At 38.7% G+C, this 18,397-nt stretch overlaps 1 non-coding gene across 1 annotated transcript; it reads right to left on the bottom strand.

Moving 5' to 3' along the window:
* Positions 1 to 1,019: 1,019 nt before the first annotated feature.
* LOC130959782 (small nucleolar RNA R71) lies at positions 1,020 to 1,127 on the bottom strand. The gene has a single exon (XR_009078848.1). It is a non-coding gene; the product is annotated as a small nucleolar RNA R71 (small nucleolar RNA).
* Between the last annotated feature and the right edge of the window lie 17,270 nt (positions 1,128 to 18,397).

Raw genomic sequence — 18,397 nt, 5'->3', positions numbered from 1 at the left:
ATATCTTTTCTTGTTATGCAAGTCATTAATTTTTAAAATCATATCTTTTAAAATTGTTTTCAAATCATATCTCTTCAATCATATCTTTTTAAAAGCATAATTTTTTTATCATATCTTTTTAATCACATCTTTTCCAAAACAGTTTTTTTTTCATATCTTTTTGATTTCTAATTTCAAAAAAATCTTTTTCAAAAATTACTTGATTTCTTTTCCACTCTTGATTTTCGAAAATCATTTAAAGTTTTTCAAAAATGTTTTCAAAATATTTCACTTAATTTTCGAAAATTTCCTTCCCCTCTTCTCACATCCTTCTATTTATGGAGTATCACTCCTTCTTAATGCACAATTCAAACTCTATCTGATCAAGTTCGAATTCTTCTACCTCTTTCTTCTATTTTTCTGTTCCTCTGACACCTCAAGGAATCTCTATACTGTGACATAGAGGATTCCACATTCTCTTGTTCTTTTCTCTTTCACATGAGCAGGAACAAAGACAAAGGCATTCTTGTTGAAGCTGACCCTGAACCTGAGAGGACCTTGAAGCGAAAGCTAAGAGAAGCTAAGGCACAACGCTCTGTAAAGGACCTAACCGAATTCTTCAAGGAAGAAGAACCTATGGCAGCCGAAAACAACAACAATGCCAACAATGCAAGGAAGGTGCTGGGTGACTTTACTGCACCTACTCCCGATTTCTATGGGAGAAGCATCTCTATCCCTGCCATTGGAGCAAACAACTTTGAGCTTAAGCCTCAATTAGTTTCTCTAATGCAACAGAATTGCAAGTTCCATGGACTTCCATTGGAAGATCCTCATCAGTTTTTAGCTGAATTCTTGTAAATTTGTGACACAGTCAAGACTAATGGGGTTGACCCTGAGGTCTACAGACTGATGCTATTCCCTTTGCTGTAAGAGACAGAGCTAGAATATGGTTGGACTCTCAACCTAAAGAAAGCCTGGACTCTTGGAAAAAGCTAGTCAATGCCTTCTTGGCAAAGTTCTTTCCACCTCAAAAATTGAGTAAGCTTAGAGTGGAAGTCCAAACCTTCAGACAGAAGGATGGAGAATCCCTCTATGAAGCTTGGGAAAGATACAAACAATTGATCAGAAAATGTCCATTTGACATGCTTTCTGAATGGAGCATCATAGGTATTTTCTATGATGGTCTCTCTGAACTGTCCAAGATGTCTTTGGATAGCTCTGCTGGAGGATCTCTTCATCTGAAGAAGACGCCTACAGAAGCTCAAGAGCTAATTGAAATGGTTGCAAATAACCAATTCATGTACACTTCTGAAGGGAATCCTGTGAACAATGGGACAAGTCAGAAGAAAGGAGTTCTTGAGATTGATGCTCTGAATGCCATATTGGCTCAGAACAAGATATTGACTCAACAAGTCAATTTGATTTCTCAAAGTTTGTCTGGAATGCAAAATGCACCAAGCAGTACTAAGGATGCTTCATCTGAAGAAGAAGCCTATGATCCTAAGAACCCTTCAATGGAAGAGGTGAATTACCTAGGAGAACCCTATGGAAACACCTATAATTCTTCATGAAGAAATCACCCAAATTTCTCATGGAAGAATCAAGAGAGACCTCAACAAGGTTTCAATAACAATAATGGTGGAAGAAACAGGTTTAGCAATGGCAAGCCTTTTCCATCATCTTCTCAGCAACAGACAGAGAATTCTAAGCAGAACCCCTCTGACTTAGCAACCATGGTCTCTGATCTAATCAAAACCACTCAAAGTTTCATGACTGAAACTAGGTCCTCCATTAGAAATTTGGAGGCACAAGTGGGACAGCTGAGCAAGAAAATTACTGAACTCCCTCCAAGTACTCTTCCAAGCAATACAGAAGAAAATCCAAAAGGAGAGTGCAAGGCCATCAACATGGCCGAATTTGGAGAGGAAGGAGAGGAAGTGAACGCCACTGAGGAAGGCCTCAATGGGCGTGCCCTAGCCTCCACAGAGTTCCCCAATGAGGAACCATGGGAATCTGAGGCTCAAAATGAGACCATAGAGATCCCACTGGATTTACTTCTGCCATTCATGAGCTCTGATGAGTATTCTTCCTCTGAAGAGGAAGAGTATGTCACTGAAGAGCAAGTTGCTAAATACCTTGGAGCAATCATGAAGCTAAATGACAAGTTATTTGGAAATGAGACTTGGGAGGATGAACCTCCTTTGCTCACCAAAGAACTGGATGACTTGTCTAGGCAGAAATTACCTCAAAAGAGACAAGACCCTGGAAAGTTTTCCATACCTTGCACCATAGGCACCATGACCTTCAAGAAGGCTCTGTGTGACTTAGGGTCAAGTGTGAACCTCATGCCTCTCTCTGTAATGGAGAAGCTAGGGATCTTTGAGGTACAAGCTGCAAGAATCTCACTAAAGATGGCAGACAACTCAAGAAAACAAGCTTATGGACTTGTAGAGGATGTTTTGGTGAAGATTGAAAACCATTACATCCCTGCTGATTTCATAGTCCTAGAGACTGGGAAGTGCATGGATGAAACCATCATCCTTGGCAGACCCTTCCTAGCCACAGCAAAGGCTGTGATTGATGTTGATGGAGGTGAACTGATCATTCAAGTGAATGAAGAATCCTTTGTGTTTAAGGCTCAAGGATATCCCTCTGTCACCATAGAGAAGAAGCATGAAGAGCTTCTCTCAAATCAGAGTCAAACAGAGCCCCTTCAGTCAAACTCTAAGTTTGGTGTTGGGAGGCCACAACCAAACTCTAAGTTTGGTGTTGAACCCCCACATTCAAACTCTAAGTTTGGTGTTGGGAGGTTCCAACATTGCTCTGAGAAAATATGAGGCTCCATGAGAGCCATCTGTCAAGCTACTGACATTAAAGAAGCGCTTGTTGGGAGGCAACCCAATGTTATACTTTATCTATTTTCTTTTGCTATTTTATTTTATTTTGTAGGTTGATGATCATGAGAAGTCACAAAATCAATTGAAAAAGCAAAAACAGAATGAAAAACAGGAAGAAAAACAGCACACCCTGGAGGAAGAACCCACTGGCGTTTAAACGCCGGTGAGGCTAGCAGTTGGGCGTTTAACGCCCAGTCTGGCACCATTCTGGGCGTTTAACGCCAGAAAGGGGCACCAGACTGGCGTTAAACGCCAGAAAAGGGCAAAAACCTGGCGTTAAATGCCAGGAATGGGCATCAGCCCGGCGTTTAACGCCAGAAAGGGCTCAAAACGTGATTTTGAATGCCATTTGGTGTAGGGATGACTTTTCCTTGACACCACAGGATCTGTGGACCCCACAGGATCCCCACCAACCCCACCACTCTCTCTCTCTTCTTCACCCATTCACCAATCACCTCAATACCTCTTCCCCAAAAACCCTTCACCTATCAAATCCCATCTTTCTCTTCACCACTCACCTCCATCCTTCATAAAACCCCACCTACCCTACCATTCAAATTCAAACCACTTTTCCTCCCAAAGCCACCCATAATGGCCGAACCCTACCCCTCCCCTCTCCTATATAAACCCTTCTTCACCCCTTCATTTTCACACAACCTAAACACCACTTCTCCCCCTCTTTGGCCGAACACAAAGCCACTCCCTTCTTCCTCATTTCTTCTTCTTCTACTCTCTTCTTTCTTCTTTTGCTCGAGGACGAGCAAACCTTTTAAGTTTGGTGTGGTAAAAGCATTGCTTTTTATTTTTCCATAACCATTTATGGCATCCAAGGCCGGAGAAACCTCTAGAAAGAGGAAAGGGAAGGCAAAAGCTTCCACCTCCGAGTCATGGGAGATGGATAGATTCATCTCAAGGGTGCATCAAGACCACTTCTATGAAGTAGTGGCCTTGAAGAAGGTGATCCCCGAGGTCCCTTTTTCACTCAAAAAGGGTGAATATCCGGAGATCCGACATGAGATCCGAAGAAGAGGTTGGGAAGTCCTTACCAACCCCATTCAACAAGTCGGAATCTTGATGGTTCAAGAGTTCTATGCCAACGCATGGATCACCAAGAACCATGATCAAAGTGTGAACCCGGATCCAAAGAATTATCTTACTATGGTTCGGGGGAAATACTTGGATTTTAGTCCGGAAAGTGTAAGGTTGGCGTTCAATTTGCCCATGATGCAAGGAGATGAACACCCTTATACTAGAAGGGTCAACTTTGATCAAAGATTGGACCAAGTCCTCACAGTTATATGTGAAGAGGGCGCACAATGGAAGAGAGATTCAAGAGGGAAGCCGGTTCAATTGAAAAGGCACGACCTCAAACCCGTGGCTAGAGGATGGTTGGAGTTTATCCAACGCTCAATCATTCCCACTAGCAACCGGTCCGAAGTTACTCTAGATCGGGCCATCATGATTCATAGCATCATGATTGGAGAAGAAGTGGAAGTTCATGAGGTTATAGCCCAAGAACTTTATAAGGTGGCGGACAAGTCCTCTACCTTAGCAAGGTTAGCCTTTCCTCACCTCATCTGTCACCTCTGTTATTCAGTAAGAGTTGACATAAAGGGAGACATCCCTATTGAAGAGGATAAGCCCATCACCAAGAAAAGGATGGAGCAAACAAGAGACCCCTCTCATCATGAGATCCCTGAGATACCTCAAGGGATGCACTTTCCTCCACAAGACTATTGGGAGCAAATTAACACCTCCCTAGGAGAGTTGAGTTCCAACATGGGACAACTAAGGGTGGAGCACCAAGAGCATTCCATCCTCCTCCATGAAATTAGAGAAGATCAAAGAATCATGAGAGAGGAGCAACAAAGACAAGGAAGAGACATTGAGGAGCTCAAGCACTCCATAAGACCTTCTAGAGGAAGAACAAGCCGCCATCACTAAGGTGGACCCGTTCTTTAATCTCCTTGTTCTTTATTTTCTTGTTTTTTCGAAAATTGTGCTTTATGTTTACCCATGTTTGTGTCTTATGATCATTAGTGTCTTAGTGTCTATGCCTTAAAGTTATGAATGTCCTATGAATCCATCACCTTTCTTAAATAAACAATGTTCTTAATTGAAAAAGAGAAGAATTGCATGAATTTTGAATTTTATAACAGATTAATTATTTTGATGTGGTGGCAATACTTTGGTTTTCTGAATGTATGCTTGAACAGTGCATATGTCTTTTGAATTTGTGATTCATGAATATTGGCTCTTGAAAGAATGATGAAAAAGGAGACATGTTACTGAGGATCTGAAAAATCATAAAAATGATTTTTGAAGCAAGAAAAAGCAGTGAATACAAAAAAAAAGAGAAAAACGAAAAAAAAAGAGGAGAAAAGAAAACGAAAAAAAAAGAGGAAAAAGAAAGAAAAAGAAAGAAATAAAGTGGTGATCCAAGGCAAAAAGAGTGTGCTTAAGAACCCTGGACACCTCTAATTGGGGACTTTAGCAAAGCTAAGTCACAATTTGAAAAGGTTCACCCAATTATGTGTCTGTGGCATGTATGTATCCGGTGGTAATACTGGAAGACAGAGTGCTTTGGGCCACGGCCAAGACTCATAAAGTAGCTGTGTTCAAGAATTATCATACTTAACTAGGAGAATCAATGACACTATCTGGATTCTGAGTTCCTAAAGAAGCCAATCATTCTGAATTTCAAAGGATAGAGTGAGATGCCAAAACTGTTCAGAGACAAAAAGCTAAAAGCCCCGCTCATCTAATTAATACTGATCTTCATAGATGTTTTTGGAATTCATTGCATATTCTCTTCTTTTTATCTTATTTGATTTTCAGTTGCTTGGGGACAAGCAACAATTTAAGTTTGGTGTTGTGATGAGCGGATAATTTGTACGCTTTTTGGCATTGTTTTTAGTATGTTTTCAGTATGATCTAGTTAGTTTTTAGTATATTTTTATTAGTTTTTAGTTAAAATTCACTTTTCTGGACTTTACTATGAGTTTGTGTGTTTTTCTGTGATTTCAGGTATTTTCTGGCTGAAATTGAGGGACCTGAGCAAAAATCTGATCCAGAGACTAAAAAGGACTGCAGATGCTGTTGGATTCTGACCTCCCTGCACTCGAAGTGGATTTTCTGGAGCTACAGAAGGCCAATTGGCGCGCTCTCAACGGCGTTGGAAAGTAGACATCCTGGGCTTTCCAGCAATATATGATAGTCCATACTTTGCCCAAGATTTGATGGCCCAAACCGGCGTTCAAAGTCACCCTCAGGAATTCCAGCGTTAAACGCCGGAACTGGCACCAAAATGGGAGTTAAACGCCCAAACTGGCATCAAAGCTGGCGTTTAACTTCAAGAAGAGTCTCTACACAAAAATGCTTCATTGCTCAGCCCAAGCACACACCAAGTGGGCCCGGAGGTGGATTTTTTATGCCATTTACTCATCTTTGTACACCTTAGGCTACTAGTTCTCTATATATAGGACCTTTTACTATTGTATTTTCATCTTCGGACATCTAGTTCTTAGATCATTTGGGGGCTGGCCTCACGGCCATGCCTAGACCTTATTCTTATGTATTTTCAACGGTGGAGTTTCTACACACCATAGATTAAGGTGTGGAGCTCTGCTGTATCTCGAGTATTAATGCAATTACTATTGTTCTTCTATTCAATTCCGCTTGTTCTTTGTCCAAGATATCACTTGTTCTTCAACTTGATGAATGTGATGATCCGTGACACTCATCATCATTCTCACTCATGAACAAAGTGACTGACAACCACTCTTGTTCTACAAGCATACGAGGCTCTAGTGTTTATCTCTTGGATTCCTGATACACGATGCATGGTTGATCGCCTGACAACCGAGTGCTCGCCTGACAAACGAGCCAGCCATTCCGTGAGATCAGAGTCTTCGTGGTATAGGCGAGAACTGATGGCGGCATTCAAGAGAATCCGGAAGGTCTAACCTTGTCTGTGGTATTCTGAGTAGGATTCAATGATTGAATGACTGTGACGTGCTTCAAACTCCTAGCAGGCGGGGCGTTAGTGACAGACGCAAAAGAATCACTGGATTCTATTCCGGCCTGACCGAGAACCGACAGCTGATTAGCCATATGCTGTGACAGAGCATAGGAACATTTTCACTGAGAGGATGGGAGGTAGCCACTGACAACGGTGAAACCCTTGCATAAGCTTGCCATGGAAAGGAGTAAGAAGGATTGGATGAAGACAGTAGGAAAGCAGAGAGACGGAAGGGAAGGCATCTTCATACGCTTATCTGAAGCTCTCACCAATGATATACATAAGTATCTCTATCTTTATCTTTATGTTTTATTCATCATCTATACCCAATTGAGTCTGCTTGACTAAGATTTACAAGGTGACCATAGCTTGCTTCATACCAACAATCTCTGTGGGATCGACCCTTACTCGCGTAAGGTTTATTACTTGGACGACCCAGTACACTTGCTGGTTAGTTGTGCGAAGTTGTAGTGATCACAATTTCGTCCACCAGTTGGCAGCGACAGACCCAGAAAATTTATGTTCGGGGGTAAAAATAATATACATTACTATCAAAAGATATATTAATCCAAATTTAAAAAAATAAAAATGTACATTAATTATTCGAATAAAAAAAACCCAAAAAGTACATATAATAAAATAGAACGAAAGATATTTTTTGAAACATTTTTCTATTACTATTTTTAAAAATAAAAAATATATATTCTAAATTAGTAAATTTATCAATTAACTTTAGAAATTTATATGCAACATAAATACATATAATAAAATAAAACGAAAGATAAACAAATAAATAATAAGGATCACTAAATTGTGAATAAAATAAAACATATAAATTCATGAAGAGAATAAAAAATTAGATTAATACCTAAATTATAATTGCTTGAATTAAACTTTGCAATTAAAAATATCAAAAGGAAAAATAATGAAATTGAAAGATACATAGAGTCATAGAGAGTTATATTAAAAAATAGAGATTTTAAAATTTACCTTTTGATGAAGAGAAGATGACCACTAGAAAAGGAATAGAAAAAGAAAGTTGAAAATATGAAACTAAGAAGAGGGTTTAAGAGAATAAAAGAGTGCTGACGGCTGGGATTTGAGAATGGGAGAAGACTAAATTTGATTAGGTTAACGGTTAACTAATAGTCAAAATGATAAAAAGATAAAATGGGTTCGGGACTTTGAATAATTGAGCTAAGTTTATATGTAGTGCGGTCATTTTAAATTTAAAATGGGGACATATTATATATGTATATTTTTTTAAAAACAAAAATTGAAATAAGAGTAGGGGCAAGTGCCCCCCTATAATACAACGTAGGTCCGTCCCTGATGGTTGAGTCTTTGGTTATATTTCATTCCCTTTGTGCAAAGCAGGGCCTATCCAAGTGAGAGAAAGGAATTGACACCTCGGTTAATAAAATGACTGGTCTCATTGTACTGGTAGTAGGAACACCCGAGTAATCATCCTAAGTTCCATTTGGCGCGTAAAGTTGGATTTGTGAGGGATGAATATGGATGATCCAAAGAATGGCATTGGGGAAGCTCCTTGGTGCACGGAATTGTGATTCACACTTTTCACAACTCCGGTGCCACTAACCAGCAAGTGCACTAGGTCGTCCAAGTAATACCTTACGTGAGTAAGGGTCGATCCCACGAAGATTGTCGGCTTTAAGTAAGCTATGGTTGTCTTGTAAACCTTAGTCAGGAGATTAATAATGAAAAGGATTTTGTTTGTAAAAAGTAAAAGAACATGAAATAAATAATACTTGTTATGCAGTAATGGAGAACAGGTTGAGGTTTTGGAGATGCTCTGTCTTCTGAATCTCTGCTTTCCTACTGTTGTCTTCTTCACGCACACAAGGCTCCTTCCATGGCAAGCTATATGTTCGTGGGTCACCGTTGTCAATGGCTACTATCCGTCCTCTCAGTGAAAATGGTCCAACTACGGGTTCTGTAGGGCTAATCATCTGTCAGTTCTCACTCGTGCTGGAATAGGATCCATTGATCCTTTTGCACACTGTCACTGCGTCCAACATTTGTAAGTTTGAAACTCGTCACAGTCACCCCTTCCCAGATCCTACTCGGAATACCACAGACAAGGTTTAGACTTTCCGAATTTCAAGAGTGCTGCCAATTGATTCTAGCTTATACCACGAAGACTCTAGTTTCACGGATTTGAATACTCTGTTGTCAGGAGAGGCAATCAAACTCGTGAACCAGGAACCCAAGAGATACACACTCAATCTAAGGTAGAACGGAAGTGGTTGTCAGGCACGCTTTCATAAGTTGAGAATGGTGATGAGTGTCACGGATCATCACATTCATCATGTTGAAGTGCGAATGGATATCTTAGAATAGAAACAAGCATGATTGAATAAAAAACAGAAATAATTGCATTAATCCATCGAGACACAGCAGAGCTCCTCACCCCCAACCATGGGATTTAAAGACTCATGCCGTAGAAGATACAAATTCAGATGTAAAATTTCATGAGGTACAAAATGAATCTCTAAAAGTAGTTTTAATACTAAACTAGTAACCTAGGTTTACAGAAAATGAGTAAGCTAAGATAGATAGTGCAGAAATCCACTTCTGGGGCCCACTTGGTGTGTGTTTGGGCTGAGCATTGAAGCTTTCATGTGCATAGCCTATTCCTGGAGTTAAACGCCAGCTTTGGTGCCAGTTTGGGCGTCTAACTCCAACTTTTATGCCAGTTCTGGCGTTTAATGCCAGAAAATGGTAAAAAACTCGCGTTTAAACGCCCGTTTGTGCTATCAAATCTCGGACAAAATATGGACTATTACACATTGTTGGAAAGCCCAAGATGTCTACTTTCCAACGCAATTGAGAGTGCGCCAATTGAGCTTCTGTAACTCCAGAAAATCCATTTCGCGTGCAGGAGGGTCAGAATCCAACAGCATCTGCAGTCCTTTTTTAGTCTATGAATAAGATTTTTGCTTAGGTCCCTCAATTTCTGCCAGAAAATACCTGAAATCATAGAAAAACATAAAAACTCATAGTAAAGTCCAGAAATGTGATTTTTTCATAAAAACTAACAAAAATATACTAAAAAATAACCAAAATACACTAAAAACTAAACAAAAATACCACAAAAAGCGTATAAAATATCTGCTCATCATAACACCAAACTTAAACTATTGCTTGTCCCCAAGTAACTGGATAAATAAAATAGGATAGAAAGAAAATCAAGAGGTAATACATCTCAGAGTTTTAAGTGAAGCTCAGATTTTAATTAGATGAGCAGGGCTAGTAGCTTTTTGCTCCTGAACAGTTTTGGCATCTCAATTTATCATTTGAATCTCAGAATGATTGGCATCCATAGGAACTCAGAATTCAGATAATGTTATTGATTTTCCTTGTTTAATATGTTGATTCTTGAACATAGCTACTTATTGAGTCTTGGCTGTGACCACAAGCATCTTGTTTTCCAGTAATATTACAGGATACATAAATGCCACAGACACATAACTAGGTGAACCTTTCAGATTGTGACTCAGCTTTGCTAGAGTCCCCAGTTAGAGGTGCCCAGAGTTCTTAGGCAGACTCTTTTGCTTTGGATCACGAATTTAACCACCCAGCCTCAAGCGTTTCACTCGGACCTTCATGACACAAGCACATGGTTAAGGACAGCTTGATTTAGCCGCTTAGGCCAGAATTTTATTCCTTTGGGCCCTCCTATCCATTAATGCTCAAAGCCTTGGATCCTTTTTACCCTTGTCTTTTGGTTTAAAGGGCTATTGGCTTTTTCTGCTTGCTTTTTCTTTATTTTTCGTTTTTTTTGTTTTTGTTTTTTTTTTTGCAAGCTTTGTATTTTTCACTGCTTTTTCTTGCTTCAAGAATCAATTTTATGATTTTTCAGATTATCAATAACATTTCTCTTTCTTTTCATCATTCTTTTAAGAGCCAACAATTTTAACATTCATAAACTTCACTATAAAAAATATGCACTGTTCAAGCATTCATTCAGAAGACAAAAAGTGTTGCCACCACATAAAAATAATTAGAATTTTTCTTATTGAAAACTTGAAACAATTGCCTCTTTATTCTAAAAAAATCTACTATTTTATTCATGTTTAGTGATGATGAGAAGAATAAATTATAGCTTACTTGGAGATAATAAAAATAAAAATAAAAATAAAGACCCTAATTACTAATACTCATGTAATTCTTAAGATTGGTTTCTAATAATAAAAGTTATCACAGGTTTAAAATTAGGACTCAACAACCTTTATCTTGGGAGATGGATGCTCCTTCAATCTGTGGGATGTCTGGTCCCTCAAGGGTGAGCTTCTGGCGCTTCAGCTCCTGTAGCTCACGCCTTTGCTTTTCTTGTTCCTTAAGCAGTTTACAGAGCATGCTATTTTGATTTTGCTGTTCTTCTTTAAGTTGATCCATAACTTCTTGCAGCTTGGTGACAGATGCTTCTGGGCGGGTTCAGTTGTCAATTTGAGGGATTTCTGGGAGAAATTCCTGCGCCCTCCTCTTGATGGAGTTGTCGTGCATTTGTTGTCCCTCCATTGACTTTTTGGTAGTTGGATGCTCAACTGAGATAAACTCATCCACTCCCATCTTTATCCCAGCATCTTTATATAGCAGAGAGATTAAGCTTGGGTAGGCCAATTTGGCTTCAGTGGAGTTCTTATTTGTAATTGTGTAAATCTCACGAGAAATCAGATGATGAATCTCCACTTTGTTTCCCAGCATAATGCAATGAATCATCACTGCTCTTTTGACAGTGACCTCAAAGCGGTTGCTAGTGGGCAGTATAGAATGCCCAATAAAGTCCAACCAGCCCCTCGCGACTGGTTTGAGATCTCCTCTCTTGAGTTGGTTTGGGACACCTTTTAAGTTGGTTATCCACTTAGTTCCAGGGAGGCATATGTCCTCTAGAACTTGGTTCAAACGCTTATCTACTCTCACCATTCTCCTATTAAAGGATTATAGATCATCTTGTAGTTAAGGCAATTTGAAGACCTCTCTTATTTTGTCAAGGTGGAAGTAAATAGTTTTCCCTCTGACCATAGTTCGAAAGGTATGGAAGGCAGTTTCCATCATTCTCTGTTTATCTGTTAGCCACAGATTTGAGTAGAATTCCTGGACCATGTTTCTTCCAACCTTTGTCTCAGGATTAGCTAGGATTTCCCAATCTCTGTTTCGAATCTGTTCTTGGATCTCTAGATATTCGTCTTCTTTCAGATCAAACTTAACTTTCAAGATCACTGACCTCAAACCCATTATTTTGTGGTAATGGTCTGCATGTTCTTTGGTTAAGAACCTCTCTTGATTCCAAAGTGGTATTGGATTATTCTCTTTCTTACCTCTTAAAGTGTTTTGTTTTCCTTTAGGGGCCATGATCTTAGTGAGGTTTTACTCAGTGATCATGGAAAAACCCACCAAACTTAGAGGTTTGCTTGTCCCCAAGCAAAAGAAAGGAAAGGAGAGGAAAAGAGGGGGATACAGATTCGAATGGTGGAGGTATGGGGATGGCCGAACTTGTATTTAAAAGGGAGGTGGTGGATTTCGAAAATTTTAAAAAAGATATGATAGAAAGATATGATTTGGAAAAGATAAATCATGATATGAAAAAGATGAGATTTTAAAATTCAAAAGATATGGAAACGATATAAAGAAGTTAAATCTGAATTTTTGTTGATGCATCTAAGAATTAAAAGATGATATGATGAGTTGGAAAATATTTGGAAAGAAATTGAAAAGATAAATGAGTTTTTGAAAAAGATTTGAAAGAGATTTTGAAAGAAAATTAAAAAGAATTTAGAAGATTATTAAATTTTTGAAAATTGAATTTGAGAGATGAAAATTTGTAACATGTTTATGCAGAAAATTATGAATTAAAACATGAAAATTTTAAAAAAATTTAAAGTGGAAACAAAATCACCTCCCCTTGTCTTTTCTGGCATTAAACGCCCAAAATGGTATCCATTCTGGCGTTTAACGCCCATTTGTTGGCCATTTTGGGCGTTTAACGCCAGCCAGGGTAACGCCCAGCCAGGGTAACGCCCCTGGCTGGCGTTAAACGTCAGAAATCTTTTATCACTGGGCGTTTTTCTAAACGCCCAGGATGCTGCAACTCTGGCGTTAAACATCCAGAATGGTGCCCATTCTGGTGTTTAACGCCCAGAAAGGTATCTTTACTGGTGTTAAATGCCAAGAATGGTACCATTCTTAGCATTTAACGCCCAAAATGCCTCTTACTAGCATTTTCGAGCCAGTGAACTCTTTTTCTCTGCTTTGTGCTCTGAAACCTTCTGTAACTCTATGAACTTCTGCATTTTGACAATTAATCTTAAAGATAATTTATATCAAACTCCTATAATTATTATTTAAATAACAAGAACCTTTGCTAATGACTAGGTTGCCTTCTAGCAAGCGTTTTTTTATTGTCTTTAGCTGGACTTTTACTGAGCTTTAGTCTAGTCTCAGTTTTGAGTATTCTTGCTCAACATTGCTTTCCAGATAATGTTTGACTCTCTGTCCATTAACAATGAATTTTTTGTCAGAGTCAATATCCTAAAGCTCTACATATCCATATGGTGACACACTTGTGATCACATATGGTCCCCTCCACCGAGATTTTAATTTCCCAGAGAACAATCTGAGCCTAGAGTTAAACAGCTAAACCTTCTGTCCTGTCTCAAAGACTCTAGATGACAATTTCTTGTCATGCCACCTCTTTACTTTCTCTTTGTAAATTTTTGCATTTTCGAAAGCATTGAGTCTAAATTCTTCTAGCTCATTCAACTGGAGCAATCTTTTCTCTCCAGCTAACTTGGCATCAGGGTTTAGGAATCTGGTTGCCCAGAAGGCCTTGTGTTCCAATTCCACTAGCAGGTGGCAGGCTTTTCCATACACAAGCTGGTATGGAGAGGTCCCTATAGGAGTTTTGAATGCAGTTCTGTATGTCCATAGAGCATCATCCAGACTCCTTGCCCAATCCTTTCTACGGGTACTTACAATCCGTTCCAGGATTTGTTTTAGTTCTCTATTTGAGACTTCAGCCTACCCATTTGTCTGTGGATGATATGGAGTTGCCACTTTGTGGTTAATTCCATATCGGATCAGAGCGGAGTCAAGCTGTTTATTGCAGAAATGAGTTCCTCCATCACTGATTAGTATTCTGGGGACACCAAATCTGCTGAAGATATGCTTTTGGAGGAACTTCAGCATTGTCTTAGTATCATTAGTGGGTGTTGCAATTGCCTCCACCCATTAGATACATAGTCTACTGCCACCAGAACATAAGTGTTTGAGTATGATGGCGGGAAAGGCCCCATGAAGTCAATACCCCATACATCAAACAACTCAATCTCTAAGATCCCTTGTTGAGGCATGGCATAACCGTGAGGCAGATTACCAGCTCTTTGGCAAATGTCACAGTTACGTACAAACTCTTAGGAGTCTCTATGGAGAGTAGGCCAGTAAAAACCACATTGGAGGACTCTTGTGGCTGTCCACTCACTTCCGAAATGTCCTCTATATTGTGATCCATGGGCAATGCCATAGGATCTTCTGTGCTTCTTCTCTGGGCACACACCTACAGTTTATTCCGTCTGCACATCTCTTAAAGAGATATGGTTCATCCCACAAGTAGTTCTTTACATTAGTAACTAATTTTTTTGTTTGCTGCCTGCTGTACTCTTTGGGTATGAATCTTACCGCTTTATAATTTACAATGTCTGCAAACCACGGTACTTGCTGAATGGCAAATAGTTGCTCATCCAGGAAGGTTTCAGAGATCTCAGTAGAGGGGAGGGACGCCCCTTCTATTGGTTCATCAAATTCTTGCAGAAGCAACACCCATCTTATGAGCCTGGGTTTTGAATCCTGCTTTGTGAGTAGATATTTAAGAGCAGCATGGTCAGTGTACACAATCACTTTTGATCCTACCAAATAGGATCTGAACTTGTCAATGGCATAAACCACTGCAAGCAATTCCTTTTCTGTGGTTGTGTAATTTTTCTGCGCGTCATTTAACACACGGCTGGCATAGTAAATGACGTGCAGAAGTTTGTCATTCCTCTATCCCAATACTACACCAATGGTATGGTCACTGGCATCACACATTAGTTCAAATGGTAATGTCCAGTCTGGTGCAGAAATGACTGGTGCTGTGACCAACTTAGCTTTCAGAGTCTCAAACGCTTGCAGACACTCTGTGTCAAAGACAAAGGGTGTATCAGCAGCTAGCAGATTGCTTAGAGGTTTTGCAATTTTTGAAAAATCCTTTATAAACCTCTTATAGAATCCTGCATGTCCCAGAAAGCTTCTAATTGCCTTAACATTGGCAGGTGGTGGTAATTTTTCAATTATCTCTACCTTAGCTTGATCCACCTCTATTCCTTTGTTCAAAATTTTTTACCCAAGGACAATTCCTTCAGTCACCATAAAGTGACATTTCTCCCAGTTTAAAACCAGGTTAGTCTCTTGTTTATCCTGTTCCGCTAGGCGGAGTTTCTGAGGATAAGGCATATTGGCTTTATATTCCTCAACCTTAGTTGCTGCAGGTTTGTTTCCAACAGAGGTGATTGGAGAAGCCTTCTTAGAGGGGTTACTATCAGCACTTGCATGTGTCTGATCCCTCATTGGCATTTGAACGCCAGGATTGGGGGTGGATGGGCATTTAATGCCAGATTTTCCCCCTTTTCTGGCGTTTGAACGCCAGAACTGGACATGGACTGGGCGTTTAACGCCAGTTTTCTCTATTTTCTGGCATTTGAATGCCAGAAGTGGGCATTCACTAAGCGTTTAACGCCAATTCTTTACCCTTTTCTGGCGTTTGAACGCCAGAAGTATTCCTCTCTGGGCTCTTACTGTCCTCAAAGGGATTTTGGGCAGTGCTTCGCTCATCCTCTGTCAATTGTTCCTTTCTTGGCTTTTTGCTGCTTTGAGTTGAGGTATTTAATGTCTTCCCACTCCTTAAATGAACAGCTTGGCACTCTTCTGTTATCTGTTTGGATAACTCATGTTTTATTTGATTCAATTGTTTTTCTATATTCTGGTTAGCATCTTTGGTTTTTTGTAATATTTCTTTAAATTCTGCTAGCTATTTTATTAGAAAACATAATTACTGATTGAGTTCAGCAACTTGTTCTGGAGGACTAAGTTCAGTGGATACTGCCTTAGCCTCTTCTTTCATGGAGGACTCACTACTTAAGTACAGATGCTTATTTCTAGCAACTGTATCTCTGAGCTCTTGAGCTTTTTCAATTATTTTTCTCATGTGTATCGATCCACCAGCTGAGTGGTCTAGAGATATCTGGGCTTTTTCTGTAAGTCCATAGTAGAAGATGTCTAACTGCACCCACTCGAAAAATATTTCAGAGGGGCATTTCCTTAGCATCTCTCTGTACCTCTTCTAGGCATCATAAAGAGATTCATGATCCTCTTGTTTAAAGCCTTGGATGTCCAGCCTTAGTTATGTCATCCTTTTTGGAGGGAAATATTGATTCAGGAATTTGTCTAATAACTGTTTTCATGTTCTTATGCTGGCTTTGGGTTGGTTATTTAACCACCTCTTAGCTTGGTCTTTTACAGCAAATGGAAATAGCAATAATCTGTAGACATCCTGATCCACTTCCTTATCACGTACTGTGTCAGCAATTTGTAAGAATTGTGCCAGAAACTCAGTAGGTTCTTCCTGTGAAAGACCGAAATACTGGCAATTTTGCTGCACCATGATAATGAGCTGAAGATTTAGCTCAAAAGTGTTAGCTCTTATGGGGGGGTATACAGATAGTACTCCCATATGAAGCAGTAGTGGGGTTAGCATATGACCCCAGAGTCCTTCTGAACTGTTCATTTCCACTTAGGACCATGATGGAGAAAGGAAGATGATGTGGATTGGAGATAGAAATATTATATTTATTATTTAAGTTATTTATATATATATATATATATATATATATATATATAGAAAATCGAAAATAAAAGAATATAAAATAAAATAAAATAAATGAAAGATTTTTGGGTGAGGATCTTCGAAAAATGAGGAGAGAGAAAATGGTTAGAAAGTTTTGAAAAAGATATGATCTCAAAATTTTAAAGATTGAAACTTTCTTAACAAGAAAACACCAAACTTAAAATTTTTCAATCAATTTAGTGAACCAAGACAAGAGATTCGAAAATTGTATGTAAGAAAAAGAAAAAGATTTTGAAAAATTTTATGAAGGATTTTCGAAAAAAAATAAAAAATTGAAAAAGAGTTTGTTTTGAAAAAGGTTTAAGAAGATAATTTTAAAAATTGAAATTTTGACTTGACTAACAAGAAACTACCAAATTTTGAAAATTTTCACTAAATCAACTCAAGGAATTCAAAAATTATGAGTGAATAAAGGAAAATATATATTTTTGGTTTTTTTTTTAATTTAATGAGGAAAGAGAAAAATAATGAAAAGATACAAGACTTAAAATTTTTAGATTTAATGCTCCTTATTTTTGAAAATTTGGAGGGAAAACACTAAGGGACACCAAACTTAAAAATTTTTATACTCTAGACACTAATAATTTGAAAATACACAGGAAAAACAAGAAAAGACATCAAACAGGAAAATTCAAAGATCAAACAAGAAAAATAAACAAGAACAACTCGAAAAATTGAAAGAAAATAACCACATGCAATTGACACCAAACTTAAAATATGAAACTAAACTCAAAGAAAATTAAAATAAAAGACTCTAAACCAAAAAGACAAATTTTTTCTAATCTAAGTAACAAGATGAACCATCAGTTGTCCAAACTCGAACAATCCCCGACAATGGCGCCAAAAACTTGGTGCACGGAATTGTGATTCACACTTTTCACAATTCTGGTGCCACTAACCAGCAAGTGCACTGGGTCGTCCAAGTAATACCTTACGTGAGTAAGGGTCGATCCACGGAGATTGTCGGTTTGAAGCAATCTATGGTTGTCTTGTAAACCTTAGTCAAGAGATTAATAATGAAAAAGGTTTTGTTTGTAAAAAATAAAAGAGCATGAAATAAATAATACTTGTTATGCAGTAATGGAGAACATGTTGAGGTTTTGGAGATGCTCTGTCTTCTAAATCTCTACTTTCCTACTGTTGTCTTATTCACGCACGCAAGGCTCCTTTCATGGCAAGCTGTATGTTGGTGGATCACCGTTGTCAATGGCTACCATCCGTCCTCTCAGTGAAAAAGGTCCAACTACGGGTTCCGTAGGGCTAATCATCTGTCAATTCTTACTTGTGCTGGAATAGGATCCATTGATCCTTTTGCACACTGTCACTGCGCCCAACATTTGTAAGTTTAAAGCTCGTCACAGTCACCCCTTTCCAGATCCTACTCGGATTTAGACTTTCTGGATCTCAAGAGTGCTATGAATTGATTCTAGCTTATACCACAAAGACTCTAGTTTCTTAGATTTGAATACTCTGTTGTCATGAGATGCAATCAAACTCGTGAACTAGGAACCCAAGAGATACACACTCAATCTAAGGTAG

This window comes from Arachis stenosperma, chromosome 10 (assembly GCF_014773155.1).
Source record: "Arachis stenosperma cultivar V10309 chromosome 10, arast.V10309.gnm1.PFL2, whole genome shotgun sequence".
In the NCBI taxonomy this organism is placed as follows: Eukaryota; Viridiplantae; Streptophyta; class Magnoliopsida; order Fabales; family Fabaceae; genus Arachis; species Arachis stenosperma.
This window is presented reverse-complemented; position numbering and strand designations above follow the sequence as displayed.